We start from the raw sequence: 19,715 nt of genomic DNA, 5'->3' as shown, positions 1-19,715 counted from the left end.
AATGTTTTTCTCTGGCATTCGCACCAAGAGTAGCAGATTACTTAACTCAGGAGCTCTGAGAATGGAACGGCAAGAGGTGTTCCGCTTACGTCATAAACAGTGCTCCAGAGCGCTTAGCAACGGGCACAACGAAACGTGTCTCTGGGTAAGTGACCATTCCCGCCTAGTGCTGGCAATGCACGAGCACTGCCAAAAGGCAAAGGAAGGCGCTTAGCATCCGGCTTGTGCGCAAAGCTTTCAGACTGCCAGAGGACCGCAGCTGTGGTAAGCCCGTTTGCTCATTTGACGTTAGAAGTCGCCTGCAAGATCTTCACCCGCATCTGGTTTATGCTGCTACCTGTTGTTAGGCGACAACAAGGGCACATGCAGCAAATGCTTTTTCCTGTTTCATTTTGCTAGACCACGCTCTTCTGTGGCTCTTTAGTTCTTGCCAAACTCCTATGTGCGTGCTGCTGCTTCCATCTGACAAGGAGCATAGCCTTCTGACAGCAGCTTTCAACTTGTCTAAGAAAGAGCTTGGCCACTCAGATGTGATGCAAATCTGTGTGTGTCTAAGGTGCAGGTGCAAGCTCCTGACAAAGGTGTTCTCCAGGTTCAGTTTCTCCCTGCCAGACACATTGGAAATGCCTTTCTCTGGCATTCGCAGCAAGAGTCGCAGATTACTTAACTCAGGAGCTCTGAGAATGGAACGGCAAGAGGTGTTCCGCTTACGTCATAAACAGTGCTCCAGAGCGCTTAGCAACGGGCACAACGAAACGTGTCTCTGGGTAAGTGACCATTCCCGCCTAGTGCTGGCAATGCACGAGCACTGCCAAAAGGCAAAGGAAGGCGCTTAGCATCCGGCTTGTGCGCAAAGCTTTCAGACTGCCAGAGGACCGCAGCTGTGGTAAGCCCGTTTGCTCATTTGACGTTAGATGTCGCCTGCAAGATCTTCACCCGCATCTGGTTTATGCTGCTACCTGTTGTTAGGCGACAACAAGGGCACATGTAGCGTTTTTCCTGCCTCATTTTCCTAGGCCACGCTCTTCTGTGGCTCTTTAGTTCTTGCCAAACTCCTATGTGCGTGCTGCTGCTTGCATCTGACAAGGAGCACAGCCTTCTGACAGCAGCTTTCAACTTGTCTAAGAAAGAGCTTGGCCATTTAGATGTGATGCAAATCTGTGTGTGTCTAAGGTGCAGGTGCAAGCTCCTGACAAAGGTGTTCTCCAGGTTCAGTTTCTCCCTGCCAGACACATTGGAAATGTTTTTCTCTGGCATTCGCACCAAGAGTCTCAGTTTGATTAACTCAGGAGCTCTGAGAATGGAACGGCAAGAGGTGTTCCGCTTACGTCATAAACAGTGCTCCAGAGCGCTTAGCAACGGGCACAACGAAACGTGTCTCTGGGTAAGTGACCATTCCCGCCTACTGCTGGCAATGCACGAGCACTGCCAAAAGGCAAAGGAAGGCGCTTAGGGTCCGGCTTGTGCGCAAAGCTTTCAGACTGCCAGAGGACCGCAGCTGTGGTAAGCCCGTTTGCTCATTTGACGTTAGAAGTCGCCTGCAAGATCTTCACCCGCATCTGGTTTATGCTGCTACCTGTTGTTAGGCGACAACAAGGGCACATGCAGGAAATGCTTTTTCCTGTTTCATTTTGCTAGACCACGCTCTTCTGTGGCTCTTTAGTTCTTGCCAAACTCCTATGTGCGTGCTGCTGCTTCCATCTGACAAGGAGCACAGCCTTCTAACAGCAGCTTTCAACTTTTCTAAGAAAGAGCTTGGCCATTTAGATGTGATGCAAATCTCTGTGTGTGTAAGGTGCAGGTGCAAGCTCCTGACAAAGGTGTTCTCCAGGTTCAGTTTCTCCCTGCCAGACACATTGGAAATGTTTTTCTCTGGCATTCGCACCAAGAGTCTCAGTTTGATTAACTCAGGAGCTCTGAGAATGGAACGGCAAGAGGTGTTCCGCTTACGTCATAAACAGTGCTCCAGAGCGCTTAGCAACGGGCACAACGAAACGTGTCTCTGGGTAAGTGACCATTCCCGCCTAGTGCTGGCAATGCACGAGCACTGCCAAAAGGCAAAGGAAGGTGCTTAGCATCCGGCTTGTGCGCAAAGCTTTCAGACTGCCAGAGGACCGCAGCTGTGGTAAGCCCGTTTGCTCATTTGACGTTAGATGTCGCCTGCAAGATCTTCACCCGCATCTGGTTTATGCTGCTACCTGTTGTTAGGCGACAACAAGGGCACATGTAGCGTTTTTCCTGCCTCATTTTGCTAGACCACGCTCTTCTGTGGCTCTTTAGTTCTTGCCAAACTCCTATGTGCGTGCTGCTGCTTCCATCTGACAAGGAGCACAGCCTTCTGACAGCAGCTTTCAACTTGTCTAAGAAAGAGCTTGGCCATTTAGATGTGATGCAAATCTGTGTGTGTCTAAGGTGCAGGTGCAAGCTCCTGACAAAGGTGTTCTCCAGGTTCAGTTTCTCCCTGCCAGACACATTGGAAATGTTTTTCTCTGGCATTCGCACCAAGAGTAGCAGATTACTTAACTCAGGAGCTCTGAGAATGGAACGGCAAGAGGTGTTCCGCTTACGTCATAAACAGTGCTCCAGAGCGCTTAGCAACGGGCACAACGAAACGTGTCTCTGGGTAAGTGACCATTCCCGCCTAGTGCTGGCAATGCACGAGCACTGCCAAAAGGCAAAGGAAGGCGCTTAGCATCCGGCTTGTGCGCAAAGCTTTCAGACTGCCAGAGGACCGCAGCTGTGGTAAGCCCGTTCGCTCATTTGACGTTAGAAGTCGCCTGCAAGATCTTCACCCGCATCTGGTTTATGCTGCTACCTGTTGTTAGGCGACAACAAGGGCACATGCAGCAAATGCTTTTTCCTGTTTCATTTTGCTAGACCACGCTCTTCTGTGGCTCTTTAGTTCTTGCCAAACTCCTATGTGCGTGCTGCTGCTTCCATCTGACAAGGAGCATAGCCTTCTGACAGCAGCTTTCAACTTGTCTAAGAAAGAGCTTGGCCACTCAGATGTGATGCAAATCTGTGTGTGTCTAAGGTGCAGGTGCAAGCTCCTGACAAAGGTGTTCTCCAGGTTCAGTTTCTCCCTGCCAGACACATTGGAAATGCCTTTCTCTGGCATTCGCAGCAAGAGTCGCAGATTACTTAACTCAGGAGCTCTGAGAATGGAACGGCAAGAGGTGTTCCGCTTACGTCATAAACAGTGCTCCAGAGCGCTTAGCAACGGGCACAACGAAACGTGTCTCTGGGTAAGTGACCATTCCCGCCTAGTGCTGGCAATGCACGAGCACTGCCAAAAGGCAAAGGAAGGCGCTTAGCATCCGGCTTGTGCGCAAAGCTTTCAGACTGCCAGAGGACCGCAGCTGTGGTAAGCCCGTTTGCTCATTTGACGTTAGATGTCGCCTGCAAGATCTTCACCCGCATCTGGTTTATGCTGCTACCTGTTGTTAGGCGACAACAAGGGCACATGTAGCGTTTTTCCTGCCTCATTTTGCTAGACCACGCTCTTCTGTGGCTCTTTAGTTCTTGCCAAACTCCTATGTGCGTGCTGCTGCTTCCATCTGACAAGGAGCACAGCCTTCTAACAGCAGCTTTCAACTTTTCTAAGAAAGAGCTTGGCCATTTAGATGTGATGCAAATCTCTGTGTGTGTAAGGTGCAGGTGCAAGCTGCTGACAAAGGTGTTCTCCAGGTTCAGTTTCTCCCTGCCAGACACATTGGAAATGTTTTCCTCTGGCATTCGCACCAAGAGTAGCAGATTACTTAACTCAGGAGCTCTGAGAATGGAACGGCAAGAGGTGTTCCGCTTACGTCATAAACAGTGCTCCAGAGCGCTTAGCAACGGGCACAACGAAACGTGTCTCTGGGTAAGTGACCATTCCCGCCTAGTGCTGGCAATGCACGAGCACTGCCAAAAGGCAAAGGAAGGTGCTTAGCATCCGGCTTGTGCGCAAAGCTTTCAGACTGCCAGAGGACCGCAGCTGTGGTAAGCCCGTTTGCTCATTTGACGTTAGATGTCGCCTGCAAGATCTTCACCCGCATCTGGTTTATGCTGCTACCTGTTGTTAGGCGACAACAAGGGCACATGTAGCGTTTTTCCTGCCTCATTTTGCTAGACCACGCTCTTCTGTGGCTCTTTAGTTCTTGCCAAACTCCTATGTGCGTGCTGCTGCTTCCATCTGACAAGGAGCACAGCCTTCTGACAGCAGCTTTCAACTTGTCTAAGAAAGAGCTTGGCCATTTAGATGTGATGCAAATCTGTGTGTGTCTAAGGTGCAGGTGCAAGCTCCTGACAAAGGTGTTCTCCAGGTTCAGTTTCTCCCTGCCAGACACATTGGAAATGTTTTTCTCTGGCATTCGCACCAAGAGTCTCAGTTTGATTAACTCAGGAGCTCTGAGAATGGAACGGCAAGAGGTGTTCCGCTTACGTCATAAACAGTGCTCCAGAGCGCTTAGCAACGGGCACAACGAAACGTGTCTCTGGGTAAGTGACCATTCCCGCCTAGTGCTGGCAATGCACGAGCACTGCCAAAAGGCAAAGGAAGGCGCTTAGCGTCCGGCTTGTGCGCAAAGCTTTCAGACTGCCAGAGGACCGCAGCTGTGGTAAGCCCGTTTGCTCATTTGACGTTAGAAGTCGCCTGCAAGATCTTCACCCGCATCTGGTTTATGCTGCTACCTGTTGTTAGGCGACAACAAGGGCACATGCAGGAAATGCTTTTTCCTGTTTCATTTTGCTAGACCACGCTCTTCTGTGGCTCTTTAGTTCTTGCCAAACTCCTATGTGCGTGCTGCTGCTTCCATCTGACAAGGAGCATAGCCTTCTGACAGCAGCTTTCAACTTGTCTAAGAAAGAGCTTGGCCACTCAGATGTGATGCAAATCTGTGTGTGTCTAAGGTGCAGGTGCAAGCTCCTGACAAAGGTGTTCTCCAGGTTCAGTTTCTCCCTGCCAGACACATTGGAAATGCCTTTCTCTGGCATTCGCAGCAAGAGTCGCAGATTACTTAACTCAGGAGCTCTGAGAATGGAACGGCAAGAGGTGTTCCGCTTACGTCATAAACAGTGCTCCAGAGCGCTTAGCAACGGGCACAACGAAACGTGTCTCTGGGTAAGTGACCATTCCCGCCTAGTGCTGGCAATGCACGAGCACTGCCAAAAGGCAAAGGAAGGTGCTTAGCATCCGGCTTGTGCGCAAAGCTTTCAGACTGCCAGAGGACCGCAGCTGTGGTAAGCCCGTTTGCTCATTTGACGTTAGATGTCGCCTGCAAGATCTTCACCCGCATCTGGTTTATGCTGCTACCTGTTGTTAGGCGACAACAAGGGCACATGTAGCGTTTTTCCTGCCTCATTTTGCTAGACCACGCTCTTCTGTGGCTCTTTAGTTCTTGCCAAACTCCTATGTGCGTGCTGCTGCTTCCATCTGACAAGGAGCACAGCCTTCTGACAGCAGCTTTCAACTTGTCTAAGAAAGAGCTTGGCCATTTAGATGTGATGCAAATCTGTGTGTGTCTAAGGTGCAGGTGCAAGCTCCTGACAAAGGTGTTCTCCAGGTTCAGTTTCTCCCTGCCAGACACATTGGAAATGTTTTTCTCTGGCATTCGCACCAAGAGTAGCAGATTACTTAACTCAGGAGCTCTGAGAATGGAACGGCAAGAGGTGTTCCGCTTACGTCATAAACAGTGCTCCAGAGCGCTTAGCAACGGGCACAACGAAACGTGTCTCTGGGTAAGTGACCATTCCCGCCTAGTGCTGGCAATGCACGAGCACTGCCAAAAGGCAAAGGAAGGTGCTTAGCATCCGGCTTGTGCGCAAAGCTTTCAGACTGCCAGAGGACCGCAGCTGTGGTAAGCCCGTTTGCTCATTTGACGTTAGATGTCGCCTGCAAGATCTTCACCCGCATCTGGTTTATGCTGCTACCTGTTGTTAGGCGACAACAAGGGCACATGTAGCGTTTTTCCTGCCTCATTTTGCTAGACCACGCTCTTCTGTGGCTCTTTAGTTCTTGCCAAACTCCTATGTGCGTGCTGCTGCTTCCATCTGACAAGGAGCACAGCCTTCTGACAGCAGCTTTCAACTTGTCTAAGAAAGAGCTTGGCCATTTAGATGTGATGCAAATCTGTGTGTGTCTAAGGTGCAGGTGCAAGCTCCTGACAAAGGTGTTCTCCAGGTTCAGTTTCTCCCTGCCAGACACATTGGAAATGTTTTTCTCTGGCATTCGCACCAAGAGTAGCAGATTACTTAACTCAGGAGCTCTGAGAATGGAACGGCAAGAGGTGTTCCGCTTACGTCATAAACAGTGCTCCAGAGCGCTTAGCAACGGGCACAACGAAACGTGTCTCTGGGTAAGTGACCATTCCCGCCTAGTGCTGGCAATGCACGAGCACTGCCAAAAGGCAAAGGAAGGTGCTTAGCATCCGGCTTGTGCGCAAAGCTTTCAGACTGCCAGAGGACCGCAGCTGTGGTAAGCCCGTTTGCTCATTTGACGTTAGATGTCGCCTGCAAGATCTTCACCCGCATCTGGTTTATGCTGCTACCTGTTGTTAGGCGACAACAAGGGCACATGTAGCGTTTTTCCTGCCTCATTTTGCTAGACCACGCTCTTCTGTGGCTCTTTAGTTCTTGCCAAACTCCTATGTGCGTGCTGCTGCTTCCATCTGACAAGGAGCACAGCCTTCTGACAGCAGCTTTCAACTTGTCTAAGAAAGAGCTTGGCCATTTAGATGTGATGCAAATCTGTGTGTGTCTAAGGTGCAGGTGCAAGCTCCTGACAAAGGTGTTCTCCAGGTTCAGTTTCTCCCTGCCAGACACATTGGAAATGTTTTTCTCTGGCATTCGCACCAAGAGTAGCAGATTACTTAACTCAGGAGCTCTGAGAATGGAACGGCAAGAGGTGTTCCGCTTACGTCATAAACAGTGCTCCAGAGCGCTTAGCAACGGGCACAACGAAACGTGTCTCTGGGTAAGTGACCATTCCCGCCTAGTGCTGGCAATGCACGAGCACTGCCAAAAGGCAAAGGAAGGCGCTTAGCATCCGGCTTGTGCGCAAAGCTTTCAGACTGCCAGAGGACCGCAGCTGTGGTAAGCCCGTTTGCTCATTTGACGTTAGAAGTCGCCTGCAAGATCTTCACCCGCATCTGGTTTATGCTGCTACCTGTTGTTAGGCGACAACAAGGGCACATGTAGCGTTTTTCCTGCCTCATTTTCCTAGGCCACGCTCTTCTGTGGCTCTTTAGTTCTTGCCAAACTCCTATGTGCGTGCTGCTGCTTGCATCTGACAAGGAGCACAGCCTTCTGACAGCAGCTTTCAACTTGTCTAAGAAAGAGCTTGGCCATTTAGATGTGATGCAAATCTGTGTGTGTCTAAGGTGCAGGTGCAAGCTCCTGACAAAGGTGTTCTCCAGGTTCAGTTTCTCCCTGCCAGACACATTGGAAATGTTTTTCTCTGGCATTCGCACCAAGAGTCTCAGTTTGATTAACTCAGGAGCTCTGAGAATGGAACGGCAAGAGGTGTTCCGCTTACGTCATAAACAGTGCTCCAGAGCGCTTAGCAACGGGCACAACGAAACGTGTCTGTGGGATAGTGACCATTCCCGCCTAGTGCTGGCAATGCACGAGCACTGCCAAAAGGCAAAGGAAGGCGCTTAGCGTCCGGCTTGTGCGCAAAGCTTTCAGACTGCCAGAGGACCGCAGCTGTGGTAAGCCCGTTTGCTCATTTGACGTTAGAAGTCGCCTGCAAGATCTTCACCCGCATCTGGTTTATGCTGCTACCTGTTGTTAGGCGACAACAAGGGCACATGCAGGAAATGCTTTTTCCTGTTTCATTTTGCTAGACCACGCTCTTCTGTGGCTCTTTAGTTCTTGCCAAACTCCTATGTGCGTGCTGCTGCTTCCATCTGACAAGGAGCATAGCCTTCTGACAGCAGCTTTCAACTTGTCTAAGAAAGAGCTTGGCCACTCAGATGTGATGCAAATCTGTGTGTGTCTAAGGTGCAGGTGCAAGCTCCTGACAAAGGTGTTCTCCAGGTTCAGTTTCTCCCTGCCAGACACATTGGAAATGCCTTTCTCTGGCATTCGCAGCAAGAGTCGCAGATTACTTAACTCAGGAGCTCTGAGAATGGAACGGCAAGAGGTGTTCCGCTTACGTCATAAACAGTGCTCCAGAGCGCTTAGCAACGGGCACAACGAAACGTGTCTCTGGGTAAGTGACCATTCCCGCCTAGTGCTGGCAATGCACGAGCACTGCCAAAAGGCAAAGGAAGGTGCTTAGCATCCGCCTTGTGCGCAAAGCTTTCAGACTGCCAGAGGACCGCAGCTGTGGTAAGCCCGTTTGCTCATTTGACGTTAGATGTCGCCTGCAAGATCTTCACCCGCATCTGGTTTATGCTGCTACCTGTTGTTAGGCGACAACAAGGGCACATGTAGCGTTTTTCCTGCCTCATTTTCCTAGGCCACGCTCTTCTGTGGCTCTTTAGTTCTTGCCAAACTCCTATGTGCGTGCTGCTGCTTCCATCTGACAAGGAGCACAGCCTTCTGACAGCAGCTTTCAACTTGTCTAAGAAAGAGCTTGGCCATTTAGATGTGATGCAAATCTGTGTGTGTCTAAGGTGCAGGTGCAAGCTCCTGACAAAGGTGTTCTCCAGGTTCAGTTTCTCCCTGCCAGACACATTGGAAATGTTTTTCTCTGGCATTCGCACCAAGAGTCTCAGTTTGATTAACTCAGGAGCTCTGAGAATGGAACGGCAAGAGGTGTTCCGCTTACGTCATAAACAGTGCTCCAGAGCGCTTAGCAACGGGCACAACGAAACGTGTCTGTGGGATAGTGACCATTCCCGCCTAGTGCTGGCAATGCACGAGCACTGCCAAAAGGCAAAGGAAGGCGCTTAGCGTCCGGCTTGTGCGCAAAGCTTTCAGACTGCCAGAGGACCGCAGCTGTGGTAAGCCCGTTTGCTCATTTGACGTTAGAAGTCGCCTGCAAGATCTTCACCCGCATCTGGTTTATGCTGCTACCTGTTGTTAGGCGACAACAAGGGCACATGCAGGAAATGCTTTTTCCTGTTTCATTTTGCTAGACCACGCTCTTCTGTGGCTCTTTAGTTCTTGCCAAACTCCTATGTGCGTGCTGCTGCTTCCATCTGACAAGGAGCACAGCCTTCTAACAGCAGCTTTCAACTTGTCTAAGAAAGAGCTTGGCCACTCAGATGTGATGCAAATCTGTGTGTGTCTAAGGTGCAGGTGCAAGCTCCTGACAAAGGTGTTCTCCAGGTTCAGTTTCTCCCTGCCAGACACATTGGAAATGCCTTTCTCTGGCATTCGCAGCAAGAGTCGCAGATTACTTAACTCAGGAGCTCTGAGAATGGAACGGCAAGAGGTGTTCCGCTTACGTCATAAACAGTGATCCAGAGCGCTTAGCAACGGGCACAACGAAACGTGTCTCTGGGTAAGTGACCATTCCCGCCTAGTGCTGGCAATGCACGAGCACTGCCAAAAGGCAAAGGAAGGCGCTTAGCATCCGGCTTGTGCGCAAAGCTTTCAGACTGCCAGAGGACCGCAGCTGTGGTAAGCCCGTTTGCTCATTTGACGTTAGATGTCGCCTGCAAGATCTTCACCCGCATCTGGTTTATGCTGCTACCTGTTGTTAGGCGACAACAAGGGCACATGTAGCGTTTTTCCTGCCTCATTTTCCTAGGCCACGCTCTTCTGTGGCTCTTTAGTTCTTGCCAAACTCCTATGTGCGTGCTGCTGCTTGCATCTGACAAGGAGCACAGCCTTCTGACAGCAGCTTTCAACTTGTCTAAGAAAGAGCTTGGCCATTTAGATGTGATGCAAATCTGTGTGTGTCTAAGGTGCAGGTGCAAGCTCCTGACAAAGGTGTTCTCCAGGTTCAGTTTCTCCCTGCCAGACACATTGGAAATGTTTTTCTCTGGCATTCGCACCAAGAGTCTCAGTTTGATTAACTCAGGAGCTCTGAGAATGGAACGGCAAGAGGTGTTCCGCTTACGTCATAAACAGTGCTCCAGAGCGCTTAGCAACGGGCACAACGAAACGTGTCTGTGGGATAGTGACCATTCCCGCCTAGTGCTGGCAATGCACGAGCACTGCCAAAAGGCAAAGGAAGGCGCTTAGCATCCGGCTTGTGTGCAAAGCTTTCAGACTGCCAGAGGACCGCAGCTGTGGTAAGCCCGTTTGCTCATTTGACGTTAGAAGTCGCCTGCAAGATCTTCACCCGCATCTGGTTTATGCTGCTACCTGTTGTTAGGCGACAACAAGGGCACATGTAGCGTTTTTCCTGCCTCATTTCCCTGGGCCATGCTCTTCTGTGGCTCTTTAGTGCTTTCCAAACTCCTATGTGCGGGCTGCTGCTTCCATCTGACAAGGAGCACAGCCTTCTGACAGCAGCTTTCAACTTGTCTAAGAAAGAGCTTGGCCATTTAGATGTGATGCAAATCTGTGTGTGTCTAAGGTGCAGGTGCAAGCTCCTGACAAAGGTGTTCTCCAGGTTCAGTTTCTCCCTGCCAGACACATTGGAAATGTTTTCCTCTATCATTCGCACCAAGAGTAGCAGATTACTTAACTCAGGAGCTCTGAGAATGGAACGGCAAGATGTGTTCCGCTTACGTCATAAACAGTGCTCCAGAGCGCTTAGCAACGGGCACAACGAAACGTGTCTCTGGGTAAGTGACCATTCCCGCCTAGTGCTGGCAATGCACGAGCACTGCCAAAAGGCAAAGGAAGGCGCTTAGCATCCGCCTTGTGCGCAAAGCTTTCAGACTGCCAGAGGACCGCAGCTGTGGTAAGCCCGTTTGCTCATTTGACGTTAGAAGTCGCCTGCAAGATCTTCACCCGCATCTGGTTTATGCTGCTACCTGTTGTTAGGCGACAACAAGGGCACATGTAGCGTTTTTCCTGCCTCATTTTGCTAGACCACGCTCTTCTGTGGCTCTTTAGTTCTTTCCAAACTCCTATGTGCGTGCTGCTGCTTCCATCTGACAAGGAGCACAGCCTTCTAACAGCAGCTTTCAACTTGTCTAAGAAAGAGCTTGGCCATTTAGATGTGATGCAAATCTGTGTGTGTCTAAGGTGCAGGTGCAAGCTCCTGACAAAGGTGTTCTCTAGGTTCAGTTTCTCCCTGCCAGACACATTGGAAATGTTTTCCTCTGGCATTCGCGCCAAGAGTCTCAGTTTGATTAACTCAGGAGCTCTGAGAATGGAACGGCAAGAGGTGTTCCGCTTATGTCATAAACAGTGCTCCAGAGCGCTTAGCAACGGGCACAACGAAACGTGTCTGTGGGATAGTGACCATTCCCGCCTAGTGCTGGCAATGCACGAGCACTGCCAAAAGGCAAAGGAAGGCGCTTAGCATCCGCCTTGTGCGCAAAGCTTTCAGACTGCCAGAGGACCGCAGCTGTGGTAAGCCCGTTTGCTCATTTGACGTTAGAAGTCGCCTGCAAGATCTTCACCCGCATCTGGTTTATGCTGCTACCTGTTGTTAGGCGACAACAAGGGCACATGTAGCGTTTTTCCTGCCTCATTTTGCTAGACCACGCTCTTCTGTGGCTCTTTAGTTCTTGCCAAACTCCTATGTGCGTGCTGCTGCTTCCATCTGACAAGGAGCACAGCCTTCTAACAGCAGCTTTCAACTTTTCTAAGAAAGAGCTTGGCCATTTAGATGTGATGCAAATCTCTGTGTGTGTAAGGTGCAGGTGCAAGCTGCTGACAAAGGTGTTCTCCAGGTTCAGTTTCTCCCTGCCAGACACATTGGAAATGTTTTCCTCTGGCATTCGCACCAAGAGTAGCAGATTACTTAACTCAGGAGCTCTGAGAATGGAACGGCAAGAGGTGTTCCGCTTACGTCATAAACAGTGCTCCAGAGCGCTTAGCAACGGGCACAACGAAACGTGTCTCTGGGTAAGTGACCATTCCCGCCTAGTGCTGGCAATGCACGAGCACTGCCAAAAGGCAAAGGAAGGTGCTTAGCATCCGGCTTGTGCGCAAAGCTTTCAGACTGCCAGAGGACCGCAGCTGTGGTAAGCCCGTTTGCTCATTTGACGTTAGATGTCGCCTGCAAGATCTTCACCCGCATCTGGTTTATGCTGCTACCTGTTGTTAGGCGACAACAAGGGCACATGTAGCGTTTTTCCTGCCTCATTTTGCTAGACCACGCTCTTCTGTGGCTCTTTAGTTCTTGCCAAACTCCTATGTGCGTGCTGCTGCTTCCATCTGACAAGGAGCACAGCCTTCTGACAGCAGCTTTCAACTTGTCTAAGAAAGAGCTTGGCCATTTAGATGTGATGCAAATGTGTGTGTGTCTAAGGTGCTGGTGCAAGCTCCTGACAAAGGTGTTCTCCAGGTTCAGTTTCTCCCTGCCAGACACATTGGAAATGTTTTTCTCTGGCATTCGCACCAAGAGTAGCAGATTACTTAACTCAGGAGCTCTGAGAATGGAACGGCAAGAGGTGTTCCGCTTACGTCATAAACAGTGCTCCAGAGCGCTTAGCAACGGGCACAACGAAACGTGTCTGTGGGATAGTGACCATTCCCGCCTAGTGCTGGCAATGCACGAGCACTGCCAAAAGGCAAAGGAAGGCGCTTAGCGTCCGGCTTGTGCGCAAAGCTTTCAGACTGCCAGAGGACCGCAGCTGTGGTAAGCCCGTTTGCTCATTTGACGTTAGAAGTCGCCTGCAAGATCTTCACCCGCATCTGGTTTATGCTGCTACCTGTTGTTAGGCGACAACAAGGGCACATGCAGGAAATGCTTTTTCCTGTTTCATTTTGCTAGACCACGCTCTTCTGTGGCTCTTTAGTTCTTGCCAAACTCCTATGTGCGTGCTGCTGCTTCCATCTGACAAGGAGCACAGCCTTCTAACAGCAGCTTTCAACTTTTCTAAGAAAGAGCTTGGCCATTTAGATGTGATGCAAATCTTAGTGTGTGTAAGGTGGAGGTGCAAGCTCCTGACAAAGGTGTTCTCCAGGTTCAGTTTCTCCCTGCCAGACACATTGGAAATGTTTTCCTCTGGCATTCGCACCAAGAGTCTCAGTTTGATTAACTCAGGAGCTCTGAGAATGGAACGGCAAGAGGTGTTCCGCTTACGTCATAAACAGTGCTCCAGAGCACTTAGCAACGGGCACAACGAAACGTGTCTCTGGGTAAGTGACCATTCCCGCCTAGTGCTGGCAATGCACGAGCACTGCCAAAAGGCAAAGGAAGGCGCTTAGCATCCGGCTTGTGCGCAAAGCTTTCAGACTGCCAGAGGACCGCAGCTGTGGTAAGCCCGTTTGCTCATTTGACGTTAGAAGTCGCCTGCAAGATCTTCACCCGCATCTGGTTTATGCTGCTACCTGTTGTTAGGCGACAACAAGGGCACATGTAGCGTTTTTCCTGCCTCATTTCCCTGGGCCATGCTCTTCTGTGGCTCTTTAGTGCTTTCCAAACTTTTATGTGCGTGCTGCTGCTTGCATCTGACAAGGAGCACAGCCTTCTGACAGCAGCTTTCAACTTGTCTAAGAAAGAGCTTGGCCATTTAGATGTGATGCAAATCTGTGTGTGTCTAAGGTGCAGGTGCAAGCTCCTGACAAAGGTGTTCTCCAGGTTCAGTTTCTCCCTGCCAGACACATTGGAAATGTTTTCCTCTATCATTCGCACCAAGAGTCGCAGATTACTTAACTCAGGAGCTCTGAGAATGGAACGGCAAGAGGTGTTCCGCTTACGTCATAAACAGTGCTCCAGAGCGCTTAGCAACGGGCACAACGAAACGTGTCTCTGGGTAAGTGACCATTCCCGCCTAGTGCTGGCAATGCACGAGCACTGCCAAAAGGCAAAGGAAGGCGCTTTGCATCCGGCTTGTGCGCAAAGCTTTCAGACTGCCAGAGGACCGCAGCTGTGGTAAGCCGGTTTTCTCATTTGACGTTAGAAGTCGCCTGCAAGATCTTCACCCGCATCTGGTTTATGCTGCTACCTGTTGTTAGGCGACAACAAGGGCACATGTAGCGATATGCTTTTTCCTGCCTCGTTTTGCTAGACCACGCTCTTCTGTGGCTCTTTAGTTCTTGCCAAACTCCTATGTGCGTGCTGCTGCTTCCATCTGACAAGGAGCACAGCCTTCTAACAGCAGCTTTCAACTTGTCTAAGAAAGAGCTTGGCCATTTAGATGTGATGCAAATCTGTGTGTGTCTAAGGTGCAGGTGCAAGCTCCTGACAAAGGTGTTCTCCAGGTTCAGTTTCTCCCTGCCAGACACATTGGAAATGTTTTTCTCTGGCATTCGCACCAAGAGTCTCAGTTTGATTAACTCAGGAGCTCTGAGAATGGAACGGCAAGAGGTGTTCCGCTTACGTCATAAACAGTGCTCCAGAGCGCTTAGCAACGGGCACAACGAAACGTGTCTCTGGGAAAGTGACCATTCCTGCCTACTGCTGGCAATGCACGAGCACTGCCAAAAGGCAAAGGAAGGCGCTTAGCGTCCGGCTTGTGCGCAAAGCTTTCAGACTGCCAGAGGACCGCAGCTGTGGTAAGCCCGTTTGCTCATTTGACGTTAGATGTCGCCTGCAAGATCTTCACCCGCATCTGGTTTATGCTGCTACCTGTTGTTAGTCGACAACAAGGGCACATGTAGCGTTTTTCCTGCCTCATTTTGCTAGACCACGCTCTTCTGTGGCTCTTTAGTTCTTGCCAAACTCCTATGTGCGTGCTGCTGCTTCCATCTGACAAGGAGCACAGCCTTCTGACAGCAGCTTTCAACTTGTCTAAGAAAGAGCTTGGCCATTTAGATGTGATGCAAATCTGTGTGTGTCTAAGGTGCAGGTGCAAGCTCCTGACAAAGGTGTTCTCCAGGTTCAGTTTCTCCCTGCCAGACACATTGGAAATGTTTTTCTCTGGCATTCGCACCAAGAGTAGCAGATTACTTAACTCAGGAGCTCTGAGAATGGAACGGCAAGAGGTGTTCCGCTTACGTCATAAACAGTGCTCCAGAGCGCTTAGCAACGGGCACAACGAAACGTGTCTCTGGGTAAGTGACCATTCCCGCCTAGTGCTGGCAATGCACGAGCACTGCCAAAAGGCAAAGGAAGGCGCTTAGCATCCGGCTTGTGCGCAAAGCTTTCAGACTGCCAGAGGACCGCAGCTGTGGTAAGCCCGTTTGCTCATTTGACGTTAGATGTCGCCTGCAAGATCTTCACCCGCATCTGGTTTATGCTGCTACCTGTTGTTAGGCGACAACAAGGGCACATGCAGCAAATGCTTTTTCCTGTTTCATTTTGCTAGACCACGCTCTTCTGTGGCTCTTTAGTTCTTGCCAAACTCCTATGTGCGTGCTGCTGCTTCCATCTGACAAGGAGCATAGCCTTCTGACAGCAGCTTCCAACTTGTCTAAGAAAGAGCTTGGCCACTCAGATGTGATGCAAATCTGTGTGTGTCTAAGGTGCAGGTGCAAGCTCCTGACAAAGGTGTTCTCCAGGTTCAGTTTCTCCCTGCCAGACACATTGGAAATGCCTTTCTCTGGCATTCGCAGCAAGAGTCGCAGATTACTTAACTCAGGAGCTCTGAGAATGGAACGGCAAGAGGTGTTCCGCTTACGTCATAAACAGTGCTCCAGAGCGCTTAGCAACGGGCACAACGAAACGTGTCTCTGGGTAAGTGACCATTCCCGCCTAGTGCTGGCAATGCACGAGCACTGCCAAAAGGCAAAGGAAGGCGCTTAGCATCCGCCTTGTGCGCAAAGCTTTCAGACTGCCAGAGGACCGCAGCTGTGGTAAGCCCGTTTGCTCATTTGACGTTAGATGTCGCCTGCAAGATCTTCACCCGCATCTGGTTTATGCTGCTACCTGTTGTTAGGCGACAACAAGGGCACATGTAGCGTTTTTCCTGCCTCATTTTCCTAGGCCACGCTCTTCTGTGGCTCTTTAGTTCTTGCCAAACTCCTATGTGCGTGCTGCTGCTTGCATCTGACAAGGAGCACAGCCTTCTGACAGCAGCTTTCAACTTGTCTAAGAAAGAGCTTGGCCATTTAGATGTGATGCAAATCTGTGTGTGTCTAAGGTGCAGGTGCAAGCTCCTGACAAAGGTGTTCTCCAGGTTCAGTTTCTCCCTGCCAGACACATTGGAAATGTTTTTCTCTGGCATTCGCACCAAGAGTCTCAGTTTGATTAACTCAGGAGCTCTGAGAATGGAACGGCAAGAGGTGTTCCGCTTACGTCATAAACAGTGCTCCAGAGCGCTTAGCAACGGGCACAACGAAATGTGTCTGTGGGATAGTGACCATTCCCGCCTAGTGCTGGCAATGCACGAGCACTGCCAAAAGGCAAAGGAAGGCGCTTAGCGTCCGGCTTGTGCGCAAAGCTTTCAGACTGCCAGAGGACCGCAGCTGTGGTAAGCCCGTTTGCTCATTTGACGTTAGAAGTCGCCTGCAAGATCTTCACCCGCATCTGGTTTATGCTGCTACCTGTTGTTAGGCGACAACAAGGGCACATGTAGGGTTTTTCCTGCCTCATTTTGCTAGACCACGCTCTTCTGTGGCTCTTTAGTTCTTGCCAAACTCCTATGTGCGTGCTGCTGCTTCCATCTGACAAGGAGCACAGCCTTCTGACAGCAGCTTTCAACTTGTCTAAGAAAGAGCTTGGCCATTTAGATGTGATGCAAATCTGTGTGTGTGTAAGGTGCAGGTGCAAGCTCCTGACAAAGGTGTTCTCCAGGTTCAGTTTCTCCCTGCCAGACACATTGGAAATGTTTTCCTCTATCATTCGCACCAAGAGTCGCAGATTACTTAACTCAGGAGCTCTGAGAATGGAACGGCAAGAGGTGTTCCGCTTACGTCATAAACAGTGCTCCAGAGCGCTTAGCAACGGGCACAACGAAACGTGTCTCTGGGTAAGTGACCATTCCCGCCTAGTGCTGGCAATGCACGAGCACTGCCAAAAGGCAAAGGAAGGTGCTTAGCATCCGGCTTGTGCGCAAAGCTTTCAGACTGCCAGAGGACCGCAGCTGTGGTAAGCCCGTTTGCTCATTTGACGTTAGATGTCGCCTGCAAGATCTTCACCCGCATCTGGTTTATGCTGCTACCTGTTGTTAGGCGACAACAAGGGCACATGTAGCGTTTTTCCTGCCTCATTTTGCTAGACCACGCTCTTCTGTGGCTCTTTAGTTCTTGCCAAACTCCTATGTGCGTGCTGCTGCTTCCATCTGACAAGGAGCACAGCCTTCTGACAGCAGCTTTCAACTTGTCTAAGAAAGAGCTTGGCCATTTAGATGTGATGCAAATCTGTGTGTGTCTAAGGTGCAGGTGCAAGCTCCTGACAAAGGTGTTCTCCAGGTTCAGTTTCTCCCTGCCAGACACATTGGAAATGTTTTTCTCTGGCATTCGCACCAAGAGTCTCAGTTTGATTAACTCAGGAGCTCTGAGAATGGAACGGCAAGAGGTGTTCCGCTTACGTCATAAACAGTGCTCCAGAGCGCTTAGCAACGGGCACAACGAAACGTGTCTGTGGGATAGTGACCATTCCCGCCTAGTGCTGGCAATGCACGAGCACTGCCAAAAGGCAAAGGAAGGCGCTTAGCGTCCGGCTTGTGCGCAAAGCTTTCAGACTGCCAGAGGACCGCAGCTGTGGTAAGCCCGTTTGCTCATTTGACGTTAGAAGTCGCCTGCAAGATCTTCACCCGCATCTGGTTTATGCTGCTACCTGTTGTTAGGCGACAACAAGGGCACATGTAGCGTTTTTCCTGCCTCATTTCCCTGGGCCATGCTCTTCTGTGGCTTTTTAGTGCTTTCCAAACTCCTATGTGCGTGCTGCTGCTTCCATCTGACAAGGAGCACAGCCTTCTGACAGCAGCTTTCAACTTGTCTAAGAAAGAGCTTGGCCATTTAGATGTGATGCAAATCTGTGTGTGTCTAAGGTGCAGGTGCAAGCTCCTGACAAAGGTGTTCTCCAGGTTCAGTTTCTCCCTGCCAGACACATTGGAAATGTTTTCCTCTATCATTCGCACCAAGAGTAGCAGATTACTTAACTCAGGAGCTCTGAGAATGGAACGGCAAGAGGTGTTCCGCTTACGTCATAAACAGTGCTCCAGAGCGCTTAGCAACGGGCACAACGAAACGTGTCTCTGGGTAAGTGACCATTCCCGCCTAGTGCTGGCAATGCACGAGCACTGCCAAAAGGCAAAGGAAGGCGCTTAGCATCCGCCTTGTGCGCAAAGCTTTCAGACTGCCAGAGGACCGCAGCTGTGGTAAGCCCGTTTGCTCATTTGACGTTAGAAGTCGCCTGCAAGATCTTCACCCGCATCTGGTTTATGCTGCTACCTGTTGTTAGGCGACAACAAGGGCACATGTAGCGTTTTTCCTGCCTCATTTTGCTAGACCACGCTCTTCTGTGGCTCTTTAGTTCTTTCCAAACTCCTATGTGCGTGCTGCTGCTTCCATCTGACAAGGAGCACAGCCTTCTAACAGCAGCTTTCAACTTGTCTAAGAAAGAGCTTGGCCATTTAGATGTGATGCAAATCTCTGTGTGTGTAAGGTGCAGGTGCAAGCTGCTGACAAAGGTGTTCTCCAGGTTCAGTTTCTCCCTGCCAGACACATTGGAAATGTTTTCCTCTGGCATTCGCACCAAGAGTCTCAGTTTGATTAACTCAGGAGCTCTGAGAATGGAACGGCAAGAGGTGTTCCGCTTACGTCATAAACAGTGCTCCAGAGCGCTTAGCAACGGGCACAACGAAACGTGTCTCTGGGTAAGTGACCATTCCCGCCTAGTGCTGGCAATGCACGAGCACTGCCAAAAGGCAAAGGAAGGCGCTTAGCATCCGGCTTGTGCGCAAAGCTTTCAGACTGCCAGAGGACCGCAGCTGTGGTAAGCCCGTTTGCTCATTTGACGTTAGAAGTCGCCTGCAAGATCTTCACCCGCATCTGGTTTATGCTGCTACCTGTTGTTAGGCGACAACAAGGGCACATGTAGCGTTTTTCCTGCCTCATTTTGCTAGACCACGCTCTTCTGTGGCTCTTTAGTTCTTGCCAAACTCCTATGTGCGTGCTGCTGCTTCCATCTGACAAGGAGCACAGCCTTCTGACAGCAGCTTTCAACTTTTCTAAGAAAGAGCTTGGCCATTTAGATGTGATGCAAATCTCTGTGTGTGTAAGGTGCAGGTGCAAGCTCCTGACAAAGGTGTTCTCCAGGTTCAGTTTCTCCCTGCCAGACACATTAGAAATGTTTTCCTCTGGCATTCGCACCAAGAGTAGCAGATTACTTAACTCAGGAGCTCTGAGAATGGAACGGCAAGAGGTGTTCCGCTTACGTCATAAACAGTGCTCCAGAGCGCTTAGCAACGGGCACAACGAAACGTGTCTCTGGGTAAGTGACCATTCCCGCCTAGTGCTGGCAATGCACGAGCACTGCCAAAAGGCAAAGGAAGGTGCTTAGCGTCCGGCTTGTGCGCAAAGCTTTCAGACTGCCAGAGGACCGCAGCTGTGGTAAGCCCGTTTGCTCATTTGACGTTAGATGTCGCCTGCAAGATCTTCACCCGCATCTGGTTTATGCTGCTACCTGTTGTTAGGCGACAACAAGGGCACATGTAGCGTTTTTCCTGCCTCATTTTGCTAGACCACGCTCTTCTGTGGCTCTTTAGTTCTTGCCAAACTTCTATGTGCGTGCTGTTGCTTCCATCTGACAAAGATCACAGCCTTCTAACAGCAGCTTTCAACTTTTCTAAGAAAGAGCTTGGCCATTTAGATGTGATGCAAATCTGTGT

Source organism: Poecile atricapillus, chromosome 6 (genome assembly GCF_030490865.1).
Source record: "Poecile atricapillus isolate bPoeAtr1 chromosome 6, bPoeAtr1.hap1, whole genome shotgun sequence".
In the NCBI taxonomy this organism is placed as follows: domain Eukaryota; kingdom Metazoa; phylum Chordata; class Aves; order Passeriformes; family Paridae; genus Poecile; species Poecile atricapillus.
Note: the sequence above shows the minus strand (reverse complement) of the source record.